The sequence below is a fragment of the Aquarana catesbeiana genome, linkage group LG03, assembly GCF_042186555.1.
Source record: "Aquarana catesbeiana isolate 2022-GZ linkage group LG03, ASM4218655v1, whole genome shotgun sequence".
Lineage (NCBI taxonomy): Eukaryota > Metazoa > Chordata > Amphibia > Anura > Ranidae > Aquarana > Aquarana catesbeiana.
This window is the reverse complement of record NC_133326.1, coordinates 376,110,892-376,136,131: the sequence shown is the minus strand read 5'-3', so window position 1 is coordinate 376,136,131 and position 25,240 is coordinate 376,110,892. Positions and strand designations below refer to the sequence as shown.

Here is a 25,240-nt window from a genome sequence, read left to right as displayed (position 1 = left end):
GAAGCCCACACACGATCGGATTGTCCGCCGGATTTGGTCCGTCGGCCAAGTCCGGTCGAAAAGTCCGTCCGTGTGTACGCGGCATTACAGCTCATGAAAACCCATGATATATTAGTTTCACCTTTTTAGTTGCATTAGTGAAATAAATGAACTTTTGCATGATATTCTAATTTTTTGAGTATCAGCTGTAATTGTGAAGTGGAAGGAAAATGATAAATGGTTTTGAACATTTTTTACAAATAAATATCTGAAAAGTGTTACGTGTATTTGTATTCAGTCCCCTGAGTCAATACTTTGTGGAACCCCATTTTGCAATTACAGCTGCAAGTCTTTTTAGGGATGACTCTACCAGCTTTGCACATTCAGAGAGTGACATTTTTGCCTATTCTTCTTTGCAAAATAGCTCAATCTCTGTCAGATTGGATGGAGAGCATCTGTGAACAGCAATTTTCATGTCTTGCGATAGATTCTCAATTGGATTTAGGTCTGGACTTTGACTGGGTCATTCCAACACATGAATATGCTTTGATCTAAACCAGGGATATGCAATTAGCGGACCTCCAGCTGTTGCAGAACTACATGTCCCATGAGGCATAGCAAGACTCTGACAGCCACAAGCATGACACTCAGAGGCAGAGGCATGATGGGACTTGTAGTTTTGCAACAGCTGGAGGTCCGCTAAATGCATATCCCTGATCTAAACCATTCCATTGTAGCTCTGGCTGTATGATTAGGGTAAATGCAAGGTGCGCCGAAAACTAAGTGCAGCAGAAGATGCAACAAATGGTATATTTCATTAAAATCAGCCAAATGGCTACTTACACGTTAAAAAAAATTGATGGTCATATAACTGTATAATATTGTGGTCCCCGGTGGATGGTGGTGTGTAGATGTTGACAGGAGAGGAGAGGAACAACTGGCCGGACATCCATCTCATCGTCTCAGAACCAGCATGGAACACACTCTGAGTCGCATCTGAAGTGGCGGCAGAACATGGAGATAAGATTTCAAAGCATCCGCTTCTTTGTCAGATCGAAATGGCTATTGATGGCTAGTAGATCAAATGCCAATTAGATCTGACGAAGAAGCAGATGCTTTGAAACGTTATCTCCATGTTCTGAGATCACTTCCGATGCGACTGAGTGCGTTCCACGCTGGTTCCGAGACAAGATGGATGTCCAACCAGTTGTTCCTCTCCACTCGTGTCAACATCTACACACCACCATCCACTGGGGACCTGCTGAATGACCACAGTATTATACTGTAATATGCCCATTGATCTTTATAAAAATGTGAGTAGCCATTTAGCTGATTTTAATTAAATATACAATTTGTTGAATCGTTTGCTGCACTTAGTTTTTGGTGCACCTTGCTTTTCTCCTATTTGTTCTTCCAGAGACTGCTTTGCTTTCAAGGGAGCTGCCACTAATGCTGCATACATATACTTCCTGGACTTTATAGACTTTTAGTTGTTTTAAGTGTGTTTTGGTACACTCCACAGGAGGTATTGGAGAAGAAATATAAGATTTGCATGTCACAGCACTATTACTCAGTGTCTTACCAACCAACCCTCCCCCCACAAATCCTCTCCCCTTCTAACACAAATCACTACTTCCTGATTGTCCCGGTTTTGGTGGGACCTTTCTGAGATATGAATGAAATCCTGTGCATCCGGACTAAGGGCCTGTTCACACTAGAACGCAGTGAGGGAAACTCACGTTTTGTGTGCATTTCCCACATCTCATTCAAAATGTACTGCAAATGTTATCTGCAGTGGGTGTCAACCTAATGACTCCCCAAATGCAGGTCACAAACGCAGTATGTTTGCCTGCACCAGATCATATGATCAGAAGTGCCATGTGATCTGGTTGCTGTGCATTTGTAAAGTAGTGCATGCACAACTCTTGGTGCAGATCAAATGCATAGGCTGAAATCATACAGCACCCAGAAGACATGTGAACTGCACAGAAACTAGGGTTGCCACCTTATCCCTTTAAACCCGGAACACATATGAATTACACAGGTTCTGAGGCTAATTAAATGCAGATAAGGCAACAAGTGAGTTTAATTACCACCTTAATCAGCCACAGAATCTGTGTAATTAACCGGTTCAATACAGGGCATTTTCACCCCCTTCCTTCCCAGACCAATTTTTAGTTTTCAGCGCTGTCGCACTTTAAGATTAAGTGGTTTTAACGTTAAATCTTACATAATTAGAGACTTATTAAGTGATTAATGAGGGGGGGCTGGCCCCCCCTTATCAACTTTTCTGGCCAAAAATCATTCACGCTAATAGATATTCGTTAGATCCGGTAAGATCAAGTGGTTTTAACGTTAGATCTCATATCATTTCAGAGATATTCCACATCAAAATAGACATATTAGGTGGTACATATGGACGGGTTAGCCCCCCTTATCAAATTTTCTGGTCAAAAATCATTCAGGCTAATAGATATTTGTTAGATCCGGTAAGATCAAGTGGTTTTAACGTTAGATCTCACATCATTTCAGAGATATTCCACATCAAAATAGAGATATTAGGTGGTACATATGGACGGGTTAGCCCCCCCACATGCAATTTTTTGGCCAAAAATCATTCAGGCTTATAGATATTCACTAGATCTCACATCATTTCAGAGATATTCAGAGATATTCCACATCAAAATAGAGATATTAGGTGGTACATATGGACGGGTTAGCCCCCCCTTATCAAATTTTCTGGCCAAAAATCATTCGGCCTAATAGATTTTCGTTAGATCTGGTAAGATCAAGTGGTTTTAACGTTAGATTTCACATCATTTTAGAGATATTCCGCATCAGAATAGAGATATTAGGTGGTACATAAGGACGGGTTGGCCCCCCCACATGCAATTTTCTGACCAAAAATTATTTAGGCTAGATATTCATTAGATCCAGTAAGATCAAGTGGTTTTAACTGTAGATCTTACATAATTTCAGAGATATTCCATAAACAATAGAGATATTAGGTGGTACAGAAGGTACATCCATCTTCAACCGTCTCTGGATGGTCTCTGGAACCTTCTTTGCATGGTTCTTCAGCGGGTGCCTGTAGTCTCTCCTCACACCTTCGTTCACCTCCCTGCCTCATGGTGATCTCTCCTAAAACCAACAAGCTTAAGTCTTTAGCTATCCCCCCCTTCTTGCAAAGCAGGCTGGGCTTGGTAGTTCCACCCCCTGTAGAAATCAATGGGGCTGTATTTTGGGCCGTGGTCCTCTGCTGCTGCTTGATTGGCTCCCTCTCCCTGCCAATAGGGACACAGGAAGAGGAGATGGAGGGGGAGAAATCCCCCACAAGGACTGACAGGCGTGCTCTCCCTCAGTGAGTGCCTGTGTCAGTGTCTATTCAGTCTGGCGGTCACTGGCAGGAATGGCGGGAGGTGTGGGACCATGGGTGATAGAGTAGCCCCCGCTACACACTCCCCCCACCAAAGAATCTTTTTTGACCTGTTACATGCTTTTGATATAAACACGTAAAAAAAAACAGGTTAGTGTGCACAGGAAACCATACAATTTACATCTGCATAAAACCCTGGCAGAGGAACATCCCACCAATTAGCATAGGAGGGGAAGTTGTCCTGCCTATAGGCCACCTTAACTGGAAAGGCCCAGCTAGATGTGCCAGGGGGTGAGTGTCAGAAACCAAGAAATCAGGCCGAGACAGAAGTACAGTTAAATCACACTTGTTTAATAATAAAAGTAAAAATAACAAACGTAGTCAAAACATAGCCAAAGTTCAGTAACCGGAACGGATAGTCAGCCAAGCCAGAAGTCAGGGGTCAATGTAGTGGACAGCAAGCAGGATCTGGAGCCAGAAGGGATGTCAGCAAAGCAAGTCTTGAACAGGATCGCAGGAGATTGTTTCTGTGATGGTGATCAAGGCGAAGGCAGAGATCCTCTGGACTGGACGGCTTAAGTAGGCAGGACTGACGAGCAGGATATCATCAACTGCTGAGTAATTGTGGAGAGATAGGGGCTGGTAATTATCTGACAACTGAGTGGCCAGCTCAGAGAAGGAAGGGCTGAGCCCAGCCCTGACAGTGAGTTGGGATTGTCCACCACTAACTCTGCAGTGGAAGGGTCAGTTAAGAGTCCTTTTTGCAATGAGAACGACCTCCTCAGAGCTTTCACCCAAAGTATCATATGTTAGTCTTTTGGGTTGGTGAATAACCCTTCGCTCTCGCTGTTCTTTAGGTTCTGGGGTTACAGCCACACTGGTCTCTTCTTCTTCCTGCATATCAGCTTCAGCTTCCTCAATGAAGGATCGAAAGTTTTAGGGGTCTGTTGTCAGCAGGGAAGATTGAGGGTCTTCCAACTCTTCAAAAGGTGGACTTTGAGGTACAAACTCAGGAGCCTCTGGCCTGAAAGTCACCTCAGTCACCTTGGGAGGAGAAGAAAGGGGGGGGGGTGGCAGGCCCTGGCATTTGAGATGGCCACAGACAATATTTCTCTTCATCCTCACTGTTTTCATCTTCAGCAAGGGGGACAGAGTGAGATCTAGTCACTGGCCGGGATCTTTAAGAGGCCGTGGGTGTGGACTGTAAATCTGGCTGTAGTGGCACATGAACTGCTACTGACAGAGGCAACAGATGATTGTGATGCCAAGTCTTCAGCAGGCCTGTGCTTCCCTCTGGCCAGATTTGATATACTGGGTGTCCTGGCAGATGTTTGCAAACGACATAGGGCTGCGACTTTCAGCGGTTAGCCAACTTGTGCTTTCCAGGGACACCCAGGTTTCTCAGCAGTACATTGTCATCCGGCTGTAGGTCCTGCACTCGTACCCTGAGGTCAAAGTTTATTTTGTTTCTCTGTCCTCGGGCATATGAGGCAGCTTGAGCCTTATATGCGGTTTTCAGACATCTCTGCAGCCGATCCACATACCCGCTGTGGAAAGTTGCTGAGGTATGGTTGAGGGATGTGCCGAAGGCCAAGTCTACTGGCCTACGGTCCGAACATCAAACTATAGGGAGAGTAACCTGTGGCATCATTGGCGGTGCTGTTATAAGCATGCACAATAGCCACTTTATGCTTGCTCCAGTGCTGCTTTTGTTCTGAATTTAGAGTTCCAAGCATATCCAGGAGAGTTCGGTTGAATCTCTCTGGTTGAGGATCTCCTTGAGGATGATACGGGGTGGTTTTAGACTTCCTGATGCACAACAGGTCTAAAAGTCTCTTGATGAGACTACTCTTGAAATCTCTCCCTTGATCAGAGTGGATGCATTGGGACAGACCATAGTGCACAAAGAATTTCTCCGCGAAGATCTTGGCCACCATGGATGCTTGTTGGTCCCTCGTGGAAAACGCCTGGGCATACCGAGTGAAATGGTCAATCACTACCAGGTTATTTCCCTGCCCGCTCAGATCAGGCTCCAAGCAAAGAATGTCAATGCACACTAGCTCCATGGGTCCTTGACTCTGAAGATGGTCCATTGGGGCAGCTCGGTGAAGCAAAGTCTTCCTTTGAATACATCTAAAGCAGGAGTGGCAATAGTCCTCAACTTCAACCTGCATGCAGGGCCAGTAGAACCGGTCCCGCACCAGCAGAAAAGTCCTCTTGGGCCCTAGGTGGCCATGGTTGTCATGTAGGTGTCAGGGCTGGGCTCAGCCCTTCCCTTTCTGAGCTGGCCGCTCAGCTCTCGGCTAATTGCCAGCTCCCATTTCTCTCCACAGTTACCCAGCTGTTGTTAATTCTGCTCGTCAGTCCTGCCTACTTAAAGTCGTCCAGCTCACTTGATCTCTGCCTTCGCCTTTGTCAACATCACAGAGTCTTTCTCCTGCGTTCCTGTTGAAGACATGCTAGGTTGACGTTCCTTCTGGCTCCTGATCCTGCTTGCTGTACTACTACGTTTATCTCTGGCTCTCTGACATTTGCTTGGCTGACTACCCGATCCAGTTACTGAACTCTGGCTTGTTTTGACTACGCTTACTCTATTTACCTTATTATTATTATTAAACAAGTGTGGTTTAACTATACTTCTGTCTCGGTCTGATTCATGGTTCCTTAAGTAGGGCAGTTAATACTGTCTCTGTATGTTTTTCAGGTAGGAATAGCTGCCATTTTTCTTCAGAATCGTCAGAGGGGCCCCTTCGGTAGACCAACCCTCTGTGCACCTGAAACTGATCCTACTCTTGGTGTAGCAGATGGGTTTCCTTCGGGGAGTCAGTGAGGAGACAGTCAGGGCGTTGGCTCTCCAAGGCCTTCAATGCCAAGCTACAGGGAGGGTCCTCCAACTGGTCCTTCCGTAGGTCTTTGACAGCTTGGGCAGACCTTCATCCCCGACTTGGGCGACATTGCAACAACATCTGGGGACACCAGCGGCTGACACTCCAACCTCTTCGGTCCTGGATCCTACTCCAGGTTGATGTTCTGCTCCTTGACATAAGGCTCATACCCTTCAAGTGTCAGCTGGGCCTATTCTTCTGGAGGGTCTCTGGAACAATGGGGCCTTCTTGACAAAGCATCCGCGTCTTGTTTCCTGACCCCGGTCGATACTTCAGGCTGAAAATAAACCCTGATAGAGCAGCCAACCATCTGTGACCCGTGGTGTCCAACTTGCTGGTAGTGAGGATGTAGGCAAAAGCATTGTTTTCGGTCTTGATCACGAACTCCGCTCCATACAGGTAATCTTTAAGCTTATCCACCACCGCCCACTTCAAGGCCAGGAACTCAAGTTTGTGCATGGGATAGTTCTTCTCGGCGGGGGCCAAGTTCTGACTCACGTAGGCAACAGGCCGTAGATGGCAGTCATGCTCTTGATATAGCACCCCACCTAACCCATCTCGACTGGCGTCAAAGTGCAGCTCGTATGGCTTGGTTGGATCTGCATAGGCCACGACTGGAGCGGTTGTTAGGCTTCACACAGTTGCCTAAAACCTCTTCACACTTACGAGTCCATTGTTCCTGAATGGACTCTCTGGGTTTTCTGGGCCCTCCAGCTGGTCTGACAGACTTCGCCAGATCAAGGTCAGCGTATTAGTGAAACCCTTGACAAATCTTCTGTAATAAGAGCAGAATCCCAGAAATGACCTAAGCTCAGTCACGTTGGTAGGCCTCGGCCAGGAGGTGACAGCTTCCAGCTTCTGGAGGTCAGTGGCCACTTCATCAGCAGACACAATGTGACCAAGGTAGTTGACCGAGGGTTGATAAAACCCCCTCATCATGGAGTCTCTTCAGGACCTTCTGCAGAAACTCTTTGTGCTCTTCCAGGGTCTTGCTGAAAACAATGATGTCGTCTAAGTACACCAACACCTCGATCAGTTTCATGTTACCCACGGTCTTCTCCATTAGCCTTTGGAAGGTGGCTGGAGCACCAGACAGGCCTTGATGCATACGGTCAAATCCAAAGATCCCCTCCGGGGTAATGAGAATGGTCTTCTCCTGATCCTCAGGGTGCATGGGGATTTGGCAATACCCACTCTTCAAATCCAGCATGCTGAACCACGTCGCTCCTGACAGGCTCTGCAAGGCATCATCTATCCTTGGGGTGGTATATTGGTCGGGAACGGTCCTTCGGTTCAGCGTCTGATAATCAATACCCAGCCTCAGTGACCCATTCTTCTTCCGCACCACCACTATTGGGGAAGCGTATAGACTCTGGGACTCTCGGATGATACCTGCCCTTTTTAACTCTGCCAGTTGTTCATGCAGATCCTCCAAGTCCCCTAAAGGAATCCATGAACCTCTTTCCCTGAACGGCTTATGCACTCGAAGAGATGGATCCGGTATTGGGCACTTTTTGCACATCCCACATCAAATTCACTCTTGGAGAATGCAGCCTGCCATCTCAGGAGCTGAGTCCTGGCCTTTTATTTCCATTCAGGCAAAAGGGGAGTATTCTTCGGATAGAGCTCCTCCACAGAGATCCCATCCTTTGCTCCCCCCACCAAATCAGACGACGGGACTGGGGTGGCCAGATTCACTTGTCCCAGCAACATCTGAGCCGGCATCTTCACTGACGTGGCTGTTATGTTGCGAACACTAACCAAGATCTTCCCGTAACTTCTTTGCAACCCTTTGGTTGAAACCATCTCGGGAATTATCTCCACTCCCATGTCTTCTCTCTGTCCGTCTGATTCAAGGACAATGAAAGGGCCTGCTTGCTTCCAATTTAGCTTGACAGATGCTCATAAATAGGCCACTTTACCAGGCTGTAACACCTTCTCACACTGGTCCAAGCGCCAGATCTTTCCCTTCTGTTTTTGTACCAGGTGCTGGTAGGCTTGTCTCAGCATGGAGTGCACACTTGTAGTTGAAGTGCCCGGCTCCAGAACAAGAGGTGTCAACAGCCTTCTGATAAGATCAGTATTGGTCCCTATGATGGGAGAACTCTTACTGGCCCCTGGTGGGCAAGGACAGACCACTGCCTAAGTTTCAAAAGTATCCATGGCTTTCCCAGCCATGGAGGGATCGAAGGTCAGCTTGACCGGTAGATAGCCATCATAGGGGAAGTTCTGAGTCACAATGCCCCATATCTGCAGCTCTTCCAACTTCTGCAAAGGCAGGTGCTTGAGGGGCCTGTCATAGAAGTCTCTGTAGAGAAGGGTCACTTAAGCTCCAGTATGCAGAAGGGCCTTGGTGTAGACTCCCTTTACTTGGATGGGAACAACAGGAGAAGGTCCCACCAGCTTGTCAGGGAGCATGGAGGAAGTGGTGGCCCTGGCCTGTTCGGTGGTTTGTATCCGTGCTTCTCTGCGAGGTTCTGATCGGGCTTAATTCTGTGCTAAGTTCTGGAATCTGGTGTGCATTGACTCTCCAACACCAGGCAGCATTTGTCAAAAGAAACAGGACATTGGGTTGCTTGGAGGCAACAACGGGGGGCCCTCTGCAAGGGTTTGGACTTTCACTGCTGTCTCTCCGTGTCATTGGTTTTGAGCCAGGTACCGTAGATGGGCACCCAGTTGGCTCTCTTACCAGAGCCCTCCGAAGTTTCCCTCTGGCTTCTGGCACTGTGCTTCAGGCTTCACTGGGCTTGGACACACCTGTCGATTAATGACCCACATAATTTCAGCATACCTCGGTATGCTCAATGGCACTCCTCACTGGATATAGACACTAGTATGGATATCTGTGCATCGCTACCAAATATCCATAATATCCCTGTAATTATGGATAATAAAACATTAAAATCACTTGATCTTACCGGATCTAATGAATATCAATTAGCCGGGGTGATTTTTTGGCCAGAAAATTTGATAAGAGGGGGCCAGCCCCCCTCATTAATTATTTAATAAGTCTCTAATTATGTAAGATCTAATCTCATTCTTATGTACTACCACCTAATATCTCTAACGTTAAAACCACTTGATCTTACCGGATATAACGAATATATTAGCCTAGATGATTTTTGGCCAGAAAATTGCATGTAGGGAGGCCATCCCGCCCTTATGTACTACCTAATATCTCTATTTTTATGTGCAATATCTCTGAAATTATGTGAGATCTAACGTTAAAACCACTTGATCTTACCGGATCTAATGAATAGCTATTAGCCTGAATGATTTTTGGTCAGAAAATTGCATGCGGGGGGGCTAACCCGTCCTTATGTACCACCTAATATCTCTATTTTTATGTGGAATATCTCTGAAATGATGTGAGATCTAACATTAAAACCACTTGATCTTACCGGATCTAACGAATATCTATAAGCCTGAATGATTTTCGGACAGAAAATTTGATAAGGGGGAGCTAACCCGTCCATATGTACCACCTAATATCTCTATTTTGATGTGGAATATCTCTGAAATGATGTGAGATCTAACGTTAAAACCACTTGATCTTACCGGATCTAACAATTATCTATTCGTTTGAATGATTTTTGGCCCCCGCTCATTAATGACTTAATAAGTCTCCAACTATGTAAGATCTAACGTTAAAACCACTTGATCTTACCGGATCTAACAAATTGCTTCCAAAATAGCTAACTGTTTGGTCAATTTTTTGATAAGGGGGGGCTGATGACGGGTTAGCCCCCCCAGCAAATAACTGTTAATATTGCTTCTTCTGTGTGAGATCTAATGCAAACAACAGTTGATCTAGCCTGATCTAACAAAGATCTAACAAACTGCATAAGATTTTTTCAAAAATTTTGATATGGGGGGGCTAACCCGGCAGAGGTGAGTCCTGGAGCCCGTGCCAAAAAAAGTTCTGGCACTCGGCTCCACTAACTTGCCTGGCAGGGTGGGCACTAGTGTGGGTACCTAGGGGGCAATTGCCCCTAATCTTTAGTGAGGTACCTGAGGTCTTAGACACCATGATTGTCCCCTCAGAAAGCATGACATAACATTTCAAACTACTGTACCATACAACCCAGAACAAAACGGGGTTGCAGAAAGAATGAACCATACTCTATGTGATAGTGGAAGAACCATGCTGCTTGATGTAGATATGCCAACCACATACTGGGGAGGAGGCAATTATTACACCATGCTATCTCCAAAACTGACTAACAGGAAAATCAACACTATATGAACTGTGGAATGGAAAAGCCCTGAATTTGAACCATCTAAGCATTTTTGGAAGCAAAGCATAGTGCACATTCTAAAATGAAAAACATACAAAATGGGATGCTTGTGCAAAGGAAAGTGTACTTGTGGGGTACAGATACATCTCAAAAAGGAAACAGAACTCTACACCAAGACACAAACAAGGTAACCATCAGTAGAAGTATAATTGTCAATGAAACTTCAGTGTGTTTAAAATTTCATGAACTAACACAAACACTTCAAATTGAGAAAAAATCCACACTGATGTCACATGAAGATATGTAACAAAGTGCCAGAAATAGAAATTAATGCAGACAGACAATCCAAATGCTATAAAAGAAGAAACCATGCCACAAGAGGTTTCAATCAGGAAATTCACCAGAAACAATAAAGGTAACCCATTAAAATCAGAGTCAGATTCATGGGATGGTGTGCAAAAGACTTTGAACTCATGAGGACCAAAAGTGGATCAGAGCATTTGGCAAAACCGCTTACAAGAAACAGATTTATGGAAAAAAAAGTGGCTTTAACAGCATTGACTACAGTGGAGTTTGGGAGTTTAGTGCAAAATTAATCTAATAGGTCTACTATACTCATGTGTATGCCATCATGTGTTAGTGTCAAGAAAGGAAAATTACTTTTAGGTAAGTATACAATGTTCCATTTTATTTGGCTTACGATTTTGGTAAAGGAGCAGACTGGAAACACCCATTGTCTATCAGTTCAATTTATTTTACATTATAATCACAGGTATGTGGCTGCATAAGTTCTGCATTGAACTGTTTTAAGGTGACTTATTAAAGATATAAGCAACGGTTTAGTCCAAGGCACATTCAGATGCATATACACATTTCCTAAACTGGAACATTTACATCACCAGCTCCTAGTAGATTCATCATAAACATGTATAGAGAGGTTACTCCATACAGATGGATTAAAAAAATCAGCCCCCAGCAAAGTCCTGACTGTCATGGTAAGACTGGGAGAGAGGAGTGAAATTGTACTGCCAGGTATCATAATACGATATTGGACTCTGATCAAAAATGTGGTATAGCAGGTATTCACTGTACATACTCTCACATTCTCAGCACAGAAAACTCTTTGAGCAATTTGATGAATCATAGACTGCGTCTCCATCTTTGTTTTTTAGGTGGTTTGTGGCTGCTGATGCCTATTGACTCAAGCAAACCTATCACTTATATGAATAAATATTCGGGCAATGCATCAGATGGTCAGTCATAATTTTTCTAAGAACTAAACAGCAGGAATTAATTTCCACGTTATATATCATGTAGTGTTGTTATATATCTATTGTGTGTGGGGGGGGGGGGTTACTTCAATAGGGATCACCTTCCCTGGGAAAAAGGGTAGCCCAAACGGCAGGTTTTCTTAAAATCTGACTTATAGCCAGCTTTATTTTTAAAAGGTTGCATGAAAATCAAACAAACAAAACAGAAAACAAATCCCTGTCATCCAGGCACCAATCAAACAGTTCAGGATCCTAACTCACAGGTGAAGGGCTTCTCCCAGTCACCCACAAAACAGAAGATAATGCAAACCTTTTTCTGTCTCTCACAAAAGCAGACCTCACATCAGCAGCACTCCCTCTCAAGTATGGCTACCTGAGTCCCAGGCCAAGAGCAAACCCCTGGGCCAGTCCTGCTTTATCCATACCACCTGTTGGTGGACACAAGTGGACCACAAAATCTGGTCCAGAACCAACCCTACTAAGGTGGCTAGTAAAACTCAGAATGGATTTCACCTTAGTTTCCTGCAAATGAACGTATGCAAGGTGGAAAATAGCGCCCGTGAATCACCTCGTCTTTCATACAGCTGCTTCTTGGCTTTTTGGCTAAGATAAAGTGTAGTATCTGTTCTTATCAGTTACCAAGTGGTGGTGCTGTGCTACTGTACCTGATCCACGGCAGTGGGTTAGGGGTGGCAGTGGCTATGCAAATCCATTTGGTGTAATGGTAACCTGGACTGTTAGTATCAGGGAGAGCCAAAACCAGCCTGCTCGATGAACTGAGGGCCGTTAAAAGGACTCCTTTAGAGAAAGCCGGAAGGGTTACCTCCTGATAGGGATGGAGAGGCATTGGGTCTGGCTGAAGGATCGGGTCCCTGGCCTTCTGGCCTAGATTTGGTGTGGTTCCTGTCCTCATCAGTCTTTCGGGAAAGAATGCCGGCCCCCTTGTCCGGGGGGGCGGGGGCTCGGTTAGTACTTCCCAAATGTAATTAGGTGTGGAGTGGTGGTGGAGCTTTTAGTCATGGGGCTCTCCCTAAGCTCTCTAAGTTCCATGCCTTCCTGGTGGGGATGGGGCTGCACTGGTCTGGCTGGGGTTGAAAGAAGCCCATGGTGTATCTGCCCCCAGAGTGGCAGTCCAGGGGTGCCGTAGTCTCACGGTGAGGGGTGAGGTGGATCACTTTGAATTATGGCACCAGGGTCATTGCACTTCACACATTTTTCCGCACCTGCCTCTTGGGCCAGGCCTTTTGGCCAGGACCAGAGGAATTTTTTTATTTCTGGCCTCAAGGCCGGCCATGCACATGGCACCATATGCACTTTTCTCCACTTCTCCTTTCCCCACTTTTATGTTGTTTGTCTTGTGTTGTCACTTTATGTATTTTTTTTTTGGTTGTCGGGTTTGTACACTGTTTCACGTTTGATAGGGTGTAGGTCCTCAGGTCTGCCCTGAAAGTTTTGGGAGGGGGTGGACATGGCCATCTGGATTAGTTAGCCCTCTCTCATGGGTTCTCCCTTCTGGGGATCCCCACCTAGTACTTGGAATTGGTCTGTTTCGGCAGACCCTTCAGAAAATAGGGTCCGTCTGGCTTCGGTCAGATGAACCATGTGAAAATACCCCAGTCCCCATCTAATGGGGATCAGGGCAAGGTCCTTTGATTTTGGAGAGCCCTATGTGCACTTTTTGTGTTCACTTTTTGGTGTGCAATTTTTTTTGCTCCGGTGGAGTTTTTGGAGTGTGTTCACACACCATGGGCTTTTTAACAAAAAAAAACAAAAAACCTGTTGGTGGACACAAGTGGACCGCAAAATCTGGTCCGGAACCAACCCTGCTAGGGGGGCTGGTAAAACCCGGCTCAGATTCCACCTTAGTTTCCTACAAATGAACAAATGCGAGGTGAAACATAAGGTCCGTTAATCACCTCGCCTTTCATACTGTCAAAGTGTTTTTCAATAACAAGAAATAGTGCTTTAACCACTTGGAGTCCTAGGTGCCTGTGATAGAATGTTCTGATCCCACCACTGCCAACCAATTTGTGACAGAGGTGTGGGTGGAACAGAACACATGCGGAGCGCAAGAGTGGTTTTAGGGCCCCTGGCCAAGGGGTTTTTTATTTTGGGGACTGAAAAAGCAGGGAGTCAGATAATGGAGGCCACAGGGCAATAATTCTAACACCGTGAGGGACATGCAGAAATATAACAGGGTGGCAATAAGGTACATCAAATGATAAGTCCAGAAGCAACAGGCAGCAATCTAATACAGCAGGGACTTAGTCCAGTGTCAGAGGGTAGCAATACATGCAGTGAGAAGCAGGCCACAGTCTGCTACAGCATGGGTAAAGTCCTTAGCACAGGGTACAGCCAGGGTAAAGGAATTCACCAGCCCACAGCGGCCTCACCGGAAGACGCCCAGGCAGAGTGGCAAGGAAAAGGAGGTCCAGAGGGCAGAGGTCCATCACAAAGCCATTGTGTGTCCTGGGAGAACTGTGTCTCTTGGCCTCACTTCAGGGTCACACAGACAGTAGTTGAAGAAAGAGCAGAGAATAGAGTAGAATACCAGTGTCCAGAGCGCCACACAGAACTACACGTTGCATCAGTGCAGAAAACAAATGCTGTCTCAGCAGTTCCATGTATTTTCTAGTCTCCTTCTAAGTAGATCTTCAACCATTAGCTCTTCTATCCATCACAAAAGTAAACTCTTAACAGTCTGATAATTTTGTGCAGCTACCAGCACAAGTTGTTATTCTGCTTTGGGGGCTTCACAGAGTCGCTTGTCATTTCGTGCACTGCCACTCACTGGGTCATCTATGGGTTAATTCAGGCTCTCCATCTCGGCTGTACTCTCATCAGAAACCAAGGAACTGGGAGCATCACCAACATCATTCAGGTCAGGCCTGCTGAGCCCTGTAGTTCCACAGCTGGTGGCCACTCACCATCATTTGGGCTGTCACTCACCACATGCACTGCACATATGGGTTTACACTTTATGGGTACAGGGTACATGCATCCTGCTTCACTCATCCCCGAGCACAGGGGGTCTCATGGCATCCATGTTTGGAGATGCATGCTGCAGCTCTCAGGCAGGCAGCGTCGTGAGCACAGGAATTCATAGCTATGTGTTCAGATCATGCAGGCTTCTGTCAGTGACGTCATTTCCAGATAGCAGTTGGCGATGGGGACGCTCCTCTTTCTCTGGTGCTTGTTTGTGTCTGACGTTTTTTTTCCATCACTGGACCTTCCGCTGTGTATTCCAGGTATGACGTTCTGCTCAGGTAGGTGCAGGGCCAGGTGTTGGGGGTGGGTGGCACACTGCTGGCTGAACTTCAGGGTTCAGGTCAGGTGTGACAGGCCGCACTGTCCTGGTGGGGGTCAGGGTCTGCCGCACCCTAGTCTTGGGAGTTTGCCTAGTCACCAACACCCACGCACGTGGTGTTCCATGCCAGTCCTTGGTGGCAGTCCTGGTCGAGGTCAGCCACTCCAGCACCTGGGGTCATTTGTCATAGAATCCGCTGACATTCCCAGGCATTCTGCCGCATCTCGCATTACCATTCGGTGGCCACACGTCAGCCCCTCACTGGGCAGCCACAATCATGTCATCAGTATTTAGTTTTATGGCGGGCGGGGGGGCACGAGTAGCCTGGTTCCACCAGGACATCACGTATGCACATGCTTCATGTGATCACTTCATTGTCAGTGTAATTTCTTATTTTCCCCATCATTTCAGTGCACACTTCATGGTTTTGTTGTAGGTGGATTCAATGGTTACGCGCTGGAGCAGCAAGGTGTGTTCGGTGTATCATTCAGTCGGGGTCAGTTAGTTAGGTGCATGGCATGGCAGGATCTGTCACGTCTCTGGATCCGTGTGGGCTGAGGTTTCGTTTGTAAGGATTGTATTAGCTACAGTTTTCTCACCCGTACATCATACGTCATACGTTGCACGTCACTTTCATTCCTATTTTCTGCCTATCACGGTCTGTAGGTACCAAGACCTGAGTGATCGTTTTTTAATTACCTGTCTGGGCGCTGCATGTTACTCGGGCTCGCTCACCACACACACATAGAGGGTCACAGTCACTAGGTTAACCACACGCGCTGTTTCAGTTCTTGCAGCACCATACACTGTGTTAGTTAGTGTGTTAGGGTATTGTTGGTGGTTTAGTCTGACTATATCTAGTTGGTTTTTCCCACAGATTTGAACATGTCACACATATCGGAGAGTGACGAATTTGCCTTCATCCCGCCTACTCCAGTTTGGGGCTCAGAAGACAGAAGCACTCTATCCCTGAGAAACTGGACTATTCCAAAACTCATAGCTGAGCTCCAACGCAGGGGCATTCTGTTCTCGGCCACGGCAAGATAAGCGGAGTTGTTCACACTTTTGTTTCCAAACCCGGCCCAACCACAGCCACAGACATCCACCAGTGCAGAGCACGTGTCGTTACTCATATCTCTGACTCAGATCTATACAGTTTTAAATACGCTTTCCACTTCAGTTCAGCAGTTACAGGATAGGATGGATGTGATGGAGGCCCGTCCAGCCACAGTGGAAGTTTCAGCGCCTTCTATAGGCCCTGTGCCATCCGGAAACCTCTGTAGGTAATACCAGTGTGCTGTTACCTCTTGCTGTTCCTTCACCACTATAAGTACTACTTTCCGCATCTCCTGCGCTCTTCATCCGAGCCAATCTGAAAAAGACATTCTGGAGGGGAAGGACATTAACCTGGCATCCCTGCTCATAGCTTTGCAGGACATTGTGGAGAACAAGGCTTACGCTTGTGGGGAAGTCTCGGTGGTCCTCAAAACCAGGGATCTGAGGCTTAATTGCAAACTGAGCATAGCCAAATTTGTTCTCTCCTTTGGGATTTATATGGATGTTATTTGTGCCGTAAGTCCCGGCAGGGGAGAGGAGCACAACCTGTCTCTCCACAAGGTGGTGGATCTAGCCCACAAATATGGTGGTTCTACATTTTACAATTACCACCGGTCATTTTCGGCAAAGGTCACTGAGCAATATAGACACGGAGCTATTCTGTAGGCATTTCGCCAGCCAGAAGTCTCCAACTTGTGGTAATTGCCAATCATCTGCCCATACCTCCAATTGGTATCCTGACCTGGAACATCCCATACCTACTGGGTCTACCAGGCAGGGGTCCAGTGGTTCCTCCACAGGGCCATCGGGGCAGGTTGACAAACTGGGCAGACCCATGCATTATCTTTGCAAGCCTCAGCTGTGCAATAACTTCAACTACATGGTCTGCAACTATAATCAATGCAGACTCCTCCATATTTGTGCCAACTGTTTAAGAACGTATCCCAAATCTGCCTGTCCCATCAAGTCATCCAGTTCATCATGACTGAGCCGAGTCAACATAGCCAGGTTAGATTTCTGGTTGTTACACCACCCATCCCCAGCTCTTAGGCATTTTCTTGTGGAAGGTTTTTCTGATGGGTTTCATATGGGATTCATCACTTTACCTTTGGAGTCTTTTGAGTGTGCTAATTTGTTATCTGCTGCCAGGAATGCCCAGTTAGTGGATGAATTAGAACAGATAAAAGTTAGCCATGGGGTTTGTCATAGGGCCATTTTCTTGTTCACCATTCAGCATGTGGAGGGTTAGCCCCATCGGTGTGGTAAAGGATAAGGCCCCTTTCACACTTATACGACTTGTCCCACGATTTTGTACTGCAAAATCGTATGACAAGTCATTCTCCATGATTTTCAATGACTACCATTCATATTGGCACGACTTTAAGTCGTGCCGACTTGAAAGTAGTCCCTGCACTACTTTGGTCCAACTTCTATGCGAGTTGTACTCCATAGACCTCAATGTTAAACCCTGAAGTAGCATGCAAGTCGTGCCTGAATAATATAGACACGACTTCAGTACGACTTTGTAAGCACAAGCCTGGCCTCGCTATTCGGGAAAGGAAAACTTTTCTTTCCTTTCCCGATGAGCGACAGGCAGTGCTGACAGCTGTCTGGTATTAATCCAGAGGGGGAACGCCGCGCCAAGTTTTAAATGAAAAAACCGGCGAGGGTTCCCCCCCCGGGGGCATACCAGGCCCTTAGGTCTGGTATGGATTGTAAGGGGAACCCCCTACGCCGAAAAATCGGCGTGGGGGTCCCCCCAAAATCCATACCAGACCCTTATCCGAGCACGCAGCCCGGCCGGTCAGGAATGGGGGTGGGGACGAGCTAGCAGCCCCCCCCTCCTGGACCGTACCAGGCCGCATGCCCTCAACATGGGGGGTGGGTGCTTTGGGGCATGGGGGGCGCAGTGCGGCCCCCCCACCCCAAAGCACCTTGTCCCCATGTTGATGAGGACAAGGGCCTCTTCCCGACAACCCTGGCCGTTGGTTGTCGGGGTCTGCGGGCGGGGGGCTTATCGGAATCTGGGAGCCCCCTTTAATAAGGGGGCCCCCAGATCCCGGCCCCCCACCCTATGTGAATGAGTATGGGGTACATGGTACCCCTACCCATTCACCTAGGGAAAAAAGCGTCAATAAAAAAACACAGTACACAGGTTTTTAAAATAATTTATTAGGCAGCTCCGGGATCTTCTTCCGACTTCGGGGGTCCTCTTCCGACTTCGGGGGTCTCTCCGCCGTCTCCTCCCGGTGTCCACATCTTCTGCCGGCTCCTCCACTATCTTCTGCAGCTCAATTGCTAGCGGTGGTCCAGACTTCTGCCTTCTTCTTTTCTTCCAGAGATGTTGACACGACGCTCTCTCCAGCCAGAATGGTCTCTGTGCGCTCCGCAAGGGACTTATATAGGCGGTGACCCCGCCCCCTTATGCCGTCACAGTCCCTGGGCATGCTGGGTCTGTGACGTTTTAGGAGGCGTGGTCACTGGGTGATGACCACGCCCCCTTATGACGGCACAGTCCCAGCATGCCCCGGGACAGTGACCTCATAAGGGGGCGGGGCCACCGCCTATATAAGTCCCTTGCGGAGCGCACAGAGACCATTCTGGCTGGAGAGAGCGTCGTGTCAACATCTCTGGAAGAAAAGAAGAAGGCAGAAGTCCGGACCACCGCTAGCAATTGAGCTGCAGAAGATAGCGGAGGAGCCGGCAGAAGATGCGGACACCGGGAGGAGACGGCGGAGAGACCCCCGAAGTCGGAAGAGGACCCCCGAAGTCGGAAGAAGATCCCGGAGCTGCCTAATAAATTATTTTAAAAACCTGTGTACTGTGTTTTTTATTGACGCTTTTTTCCCTAGGTGAATGGGTAGGGGTACCATGTACCCCATACTCATTCACATAGGGTGGGGGGCCGGGATCTGGGGGCCCCCTTATTAAAGGGGGCTCCCAGATTCCGATAAGCCCCCCGCCCGCAGACCCTGACAACCAACGGCCAGGGTTGTCGGGAAGAGGCCCTTGTCCTCATCAACATGGGGACAAGGTGCTTTGGGGTGGGGGGGCCGCTAGCTCGTCCCCACCCCCATTCCTGACCGGCCGGGCTGCGTGCTCGGATAAGGGTCTGGTATGGATTTTGGGGGGACCCCCACGCCGATTTTTCGGCGGGGGGGGTTCCCCTTACAATCCATACCAGACCTAAGGGCCTGGTATGCCCCCGGGGGGGAACCCACGCCGGTTTTTTCATTTAAAACTTGGCATGGAGTTCCCCCTTATGATTCATACCAACTACTGCATGTTTTCATTTGTTAATGCCAAAAACGTGGCAAAGCAGTACTGCTCCCAAATCGCTGTAAAATCGTGCGACTTTGAAGTCGTATAAGTGTGAAAGGGGCCTAAATTGTAAAATAAATTTTGGTTAATCTATGACTTGCCTGCTCTTCATTCATCACACATACCTAGTCTAAATTCTCTCATTCCCTCAGAGGAATTTTCACTGCAATATTCATCAGTAGACTTGGCCATTCAGCACATTTTACAGTCTGGTAGGGGCACATGGTTATCCAAAGCCGATATTTCGGATGTCTTCAAACTTCTCCCCATCAAACCTTCCCTCTGGCAATGGCATGGGTTCAAATGGCGGGACCAGTATTATTTTGCCACAAAATTGACATTTGGTTCCAAGAGCAGTCCCTGGCTTTTTAATATTTTTGCCTCAGCTCTCAATTGGGTGTTGTCCAATCGCAAAGGGTGTCGTAAGGTGATTCACTACTTGGACGATTTTTTGTTATTCGCAAGCCCTAAGCAGTCTCCCAAGGACCTCATAGCACTCACAGAACTGTTCATGGATTTGAACGTCACCCTAGCTGCTCACAAGGTAGAAGGGCCTTCCATCGTGATCACCTTTTTAGGTATCTCCTTAGACACCGACCGCATGGTCACCAGTTTGCCTCCAGATAAGCTGGATAGGATTCAAGGCTTCATTCACAATCTGGTCAGGTCCCGTGTGCTCCAAGAAGGAGTTGCAGTCGCTGTTAGGCATGCTCAACTTTGTCATAAGGATTATTCCTCAGGGCAGGTCATTTGTTTCCAGGCTGTTGGCTCTTCTTCCCCTGTATCAGGAAACTGATTCGGCCGTGAAATTACAGGCCGATGCTCGTGCTAATGTGCTCATGTGGGATCAGTTCTTGTGCAGCTGGAACAGGATCACCATGTTTATCCATCTGGCTACGTTATGTCCCCCAGAATTTTTTCGGATGCCGCAGCCTCAGTGGGTTTTTCAACTATTTTTGGATGTTAGTGGTTGGTCGGCCCATGGCCCCCCGAGGTTTTCAACATTTCCAAGTTTGCTCAGACTTCTGCACTTTTTGAGATTTATCCAATAGTGGCTGCTGCTGTTACTTGGGCTGGGCACACAGTTTTCTTTACCGATAACTCAGCCACAGCTGAGATCATCAATAAAGGTAGATCTGGGTCTCTCCCGATAATGTCTTTCATGCGCAGGTTGACTCGGTTGGGTCTCAGGTACCGTTTTCATTTTCAGGGGGAGTTCATAAGTGGTGTCTATAATGTGGCTGCTGATGCCTTATCTCGTTTTGATTTCCGGCGTTTCCTCCTACAGCATCAAGAAGCAGATCGGTAGGTAAGCCAGTTCCACCTTTCTCCCTGTTTACATTGGATTAGACGCACTCAGGGCGCAGGCTTCCGAGCTGATAAATGCGTCACTGTCAAGGAACACTCTCAGGGCTTACAAGACGGTGTGGAGGCGTTTTTGTGGTTTTACGTTCCTCTATCCCTGCAACTGGGTTGGGGATGTCAAGTACATGATGGTTTTCATGGCTTATTGTCATGGCACGTTATCCCTGTCATTTAACACCATCAAGTTGTACCTGTCAGGTATTCAGCACTTCTCACTTCACAATCCTGACAGACCATCCATTTTTGGAAAAGTCAGGGATAGTCACGGTTGACACGCATGATTATCTCCACTTAGTTCTTCGGTGGGATAGCGGATTTGTTGTCTCTTTCACCCTTTGGGGCAGGCCCCAGCCTTATCCTCAAGGCGGCTGTTTTCTTTAGTTACTTTGGTTTCCTCCGACCCAGGGAGGTGTCCCAAGCCGACCATAATGCACCTGTACTCCTCAAAGGTAGTCTCACCAGGTTACCTGATCATTTTTCACTTCAACTCCCCAACAACAAAAACCGGCAGACAGGTCAGGGTTTTGTTAAAAATGATTACAAAACTAACGCTTTCTGGTGTCCAGTTGAGGCCTTGGACCAGGTTTTCTCCATGTTTGTAGCGGCCCCTCTCGATAGCCCTTTACTCCTTTTTCCCAAGCAGCCTCTTGCTTCCGGACAGTTCATATCACATGTCAGCATTTTGATTGCTAAATTGGGGTTAAACCAGAAATGGTGCGGCATCCACATCATCCAAGCAGGGGGTCCCATCCCATGTCATCAAATACATGGGACGCTGGCAGTCATCCTGTTACAGTCATTACATTCCTGATCCTCATGTGGAAGTTAAACAAGCTTTTGTAACTTTGCTGGATTAGTTGTTTGTCATGTTTTCCTTTAACTTCACATTACTGTACCTAGTTTGTGTTCTTTTTTCCCTCTTTTAAGCATACTCTTACATGCGACCATGGCACACCTCAGGTCGCCATAGTTGGGGTAATACGTTCCTTCAGTATCTGGACTCTGACTACAAGTTAGAAGGCTGGCCATTGGCTAGCCTGTATTTGTAGGAGGAGTCCGGGGCTTATAATCCCCCCTCCTTCTCCCTGCAATCGTCGGCTAACATTTCCGGGTTCTCTCCCACCCATACCCCTGATACTTCATATTCCATATCCAGGGTATGCCCTCTTTTAAGCATACTCTTACATGTGACCATGGCACACCTCAGGTCGCCATAGTTGGGGTAATACGTTCCTCCAGTATCCAGACTCTGACTACAAAATAATTTATGCACTTCTTACTGAGGGCAGCCTCATGTCTTATGCCTTGTTTGGACACAGAAACTCACAAACCAAATTATGCAGATAAATGGACTTCATTACACACTGCATCTGGATTAGAGATTGTCAATTTCATAAAAGAAAAAGAAAAAAATCCAGTATTTGTGACCTCTGTTACAGTGCCATTTTAAAAATGCAAAGGACAGTAGCAGTTTTAAAATGGCACCCTGACACAGCAGCTAGCAGCTACCACAGGCACTAGCACTGAAACTGCCACCTATCACAGCCAGGACCTAGGTTAAGGGCCTTAGCAGATCACTGTAAACACAATGCTTTTGCATTGTATTTACACTGGAAAAAGATGTGATGTCACATGTGACATCACAGCACTTCCTCCTAGTAAATAAAAATATTCCCTATCAAAATAAATCTTCAGGTCGCAATAATGATATCAGATGATATGAATAACAGTTACATTTACTGTGCAAGCATCAAAAACTCACACGAGGAACACATTGTCATTTGAATTTTAAAGTGGAAGTAAACTTCCATCACTAACATTTACCTATAGGTAAGCCTATAGGTAGTGTAAATATCTCCGGGAGATATTTACTGTACATGCAGCCAGTGACATCATTGGTGCATGCGCTCTGAAGGAACAGCCACCCGTTCCTTCAGAGCCCTGTGCTGTAACCAGCAGCTTCTGTGCAAGCATCAAAATGCATACTAGCACATTATGACATTACCTTGCAGGGTGAAAAAAAAAATGTCCAGCCGTTTACAACCGCTTTAAACAAACCTGTGAAAAAGTCGTCTTTGTGCTAATGTGTGCTATTTACCCAAGTTAATCTTATATTAATGTTAAACAATTTACGCAAACTAAATCAATAAAGTGATATTGCGCAGTTTCTCAAATGTCACTTGACACTTCACAGTGTATAAACTCAAAATAAATTATTACAAATAAATCAGTCAAAAGTCCAATAATGGTGTCCAAGTATCAATAGATACATACAATTAATGAATTATTCCATGTTAGCTGAACTTCCACCTAAGAAAATATTCCAGTGCCTTCACACAACTGCTCAGTGCTCACAGAACTCTCACCTCAATACAGAGAATAGTAAGCCTTATGGCCACATGTGCTGCTGGAATCCAACCTCCAGATTACAGGCTCTTGTAGTACCTCTAGCAGCTCCGCACCGCATATAGGAATAAGATAGATAAAAAGCCTCCCATAGTGTAAATCGTATAAAAAAATCAAAGATTTATTAAAAGACAAAATTGATGCTTACAGCAATAAAAGTTAAAAAGCGAAGTAAAGATAAAACGTTTGAGCGCCTCTCACATCACTTCCGGTCCGCTACTCACTCCGGCCACGCCCTATGTGTTATGTCACGTCATGTTACTTCATCAGGGGAACCTGACATGACGTAACATCTATCTGACGCAACAGATAGACTATGCCTGTGTAATGAGTGTTGAAGTTACTTGAGGTCTCCATCACAAGACCGCATGCTAGGATGACAACACAGAGGAGCACCACTGTGAGACAGGGACAGAGTGTTGTCAAACTATAACAGAAGTGCTTGAACAAAGGACCTTCATGTTTCTTGTCACTGGCTTTGATTGACAGCACTGGAAGCCAATGGCTCCCGATGCCCCAGCCAAACCAGTGAGACACGGAAGTGAGGGGAGAGAAGAGCTGCAGATGTGCACAGCGCTGGTTCGAATGAGGTCTCGGGTAAGTTTTAGAGTGGGTGAGAGGCCAAAATCAGTGCCTAAACATTTTTTACTTTAATGTAAGGAATGCATTAAGGTAAAAAATGTTAAGGCTTTAGAACCACTTCAAAGCTACTGAAAATAACTTTTAAATTTACATTACTTTTTAAAGCTTATATAAGACGTTTGTCATTAAGTTGACTTTAAAATCTAAAGTCTGGCTGTCTAACGCGATTTGTTAACATAGTTTAATATGACAAAGCAATCAGTAAACTGTATCTTTAGCATATAATTCCTGATTGCAGTAAGCAGTAAAACACTTTCACGTGTGTAGCAGTGCCTGGCACCCTCTGCTCTTCTAGTCTCACAGAAGGCCGTCAAAATTTGGATATCATCAAAGGTCTAACCTATCCACCCTGCCTCTGATCACTAGATTACATTGATAGGGTTTTTAGAGAGCAGGGTCTAGAAATGGACAGCTCTCAATGGTAAAGTGTTTGCACTTCCACTAGTATTAATGCTACCTGGCAGCCACACAGTGCTATGGAATCAATGACAAAGTGGATCTGGCAATGAAGCAGTTAGAGAATGTCTACTGTGAGTGCTATATCATTTACAACTGGCTAGCCCTATGCTGTATGAAGTATAAGTTTGCCTGAGTCTAGGTCTAGTTTAATTTTGAGAAGTTCACTCCTTTACAACTTCAGTCTAACCTCTATATCATAAAACAGTCCAAACATTTAACCTTTCATTCTCCAAACCAGAAAAGAATGGCTAGAACAGACAGCAATTATGCTAGGACATGATATCTGAAGGTTTTAGCTCCTCAAAAACCTTGAGAAAGAATGTCTTTGTTAAGGCTAACATTGGCTCTTTTCTCTGTGAAAAGTTCAAATTCAGTGAAAGCAGTAGATTCCTTTCTTTTGGAATCTTTGCTGTGGTTTTTCCTTTCCACCGAGAACAAAACCGAATAAAAAAGGAAGTAGAGAGCAGAATAATATGTCATTCAAGTCACCATTATCCTGCTCTGGCACTTGTTGTGTTTGGGGCTCAGTGTCAACAGTTGGACAGAACAATATTATATTCTGCTTCCTGCCTCTGGAGTCATTCCATTTCATCTTCCCTGGGGACGCACTGAACAGCCAGTAGAGGTTTTACTGAGGAACTATTTTAATCCCCGGATAACCCATCAGAGGCCAGACAGGCATGCGATATACTGCAACACAATTGCTGGCGGCAAACTGCTTGACTTTTTTCACCCATGAGACATTATTTTGTTGAAAATTACAAAGTGATTACAGGCTTGCTTAAGCAGGACTTAATCTGTGCATAGTGTGATATACAAAGTTTTAAGATGGCATTTTAAGATGCCTTCTTAACTTGGATATAAAGAAAAACCCCAAACAGTATCAAGCAGTAATGTGGCAAAGGGCAGCCGGTCACATTGAAATTGAAATTTAC

At 46.2% G+C, this 25,240-nt stretch overlaps 1 protein-coding gene and 1 pseudogene across 6 annotated transcripts in view; one reads left to right on the top strand and one right to left on the bottom strand.

The window, feature by feature from the left end:
* The window catches only part of FGF1 (fibroblast growth factor 1), a 301,496-nt gene that overhangs the window by 139,852 nt on the left and 136,404 nt on the right, over positions 1-25,240 (bottom strand). The window lies entirely within an intron of this gene.
* LOC141135967 (U2 spliceosomal RNA) lies at positions 12,333-12,463 on the top strand (annotated as a pseudogene).